General features: G+C 42.2%; 1 pseudogene; it reads left to right on the forward strand.

The window, feature by feature from the left end:
• The first annotated feature begins 303 nt into the window (after positions 1 to 303).
• On the forward strand, positions 304 to 423 carry LOC117102368 (annotated as a pseudogene).
• The last annotated feature ends 89 nt before the right edge of the window (positions 424 to 512 follow it).

Raw genomic sequence — 512 nt, forward strand, 5'->3', positions numbered from 1 at the left:
CCACTGAAAACCTGGATCGTCTGCGTCTTCAGTCAGCCATTGAACAGGTCCCATCTACTCGCTATCATCGGCTTGGTATCCGAGTTCTTCAAACATTATTCCGAATTAAGCCGAGTCACCGTCATCATGATAGTTTCTTTGATGAGGATCGGAGTCGTTGTTCGGCTCTTCTCCCAGAAGTTGTCGCCAGCTACGACTTAGGTTTTTATTTTTATTTTTTTAAACATAAACAATAAAACGATTTAAGTCAAAAGTGTGATTGTGAGCTCGATGATCGAAGTGTTGCACTGTTGGTGCACCCTTGTCTACTGTCTCTACTACCTTCAAAACACCGGTTCTCGTCCGATCACCGAAGTTAAGCAACGTCGGGTCTGGTTAGTACTTTGATGGGAGACCGCTTGGGAATACCGGGTGCTGTAGACATCATTTATTTTTTTTCTAGAATATTAATTTTACCAATAGTAGCGCATCCATAGCTCTTATAATATTTTCCTAATGCAGGCGTCACTTTG

This window comes from Anneissia japonica, unplaced genomic scaffold (assembly GCF_011630105.1).
Source record: "Anneissia japonica isolate Jap-2015-1 unplaced genomic scaffold, ASM1163010v1 scaffold68649_len716_cov90, whole genome shotgun sequence".
Lineage (NCBI taxonomy): Eukaryota > Metazoa > Echinodermata > Crinoidea > Comatulida > Comatulidae > Anneissia > Anneissia japonica.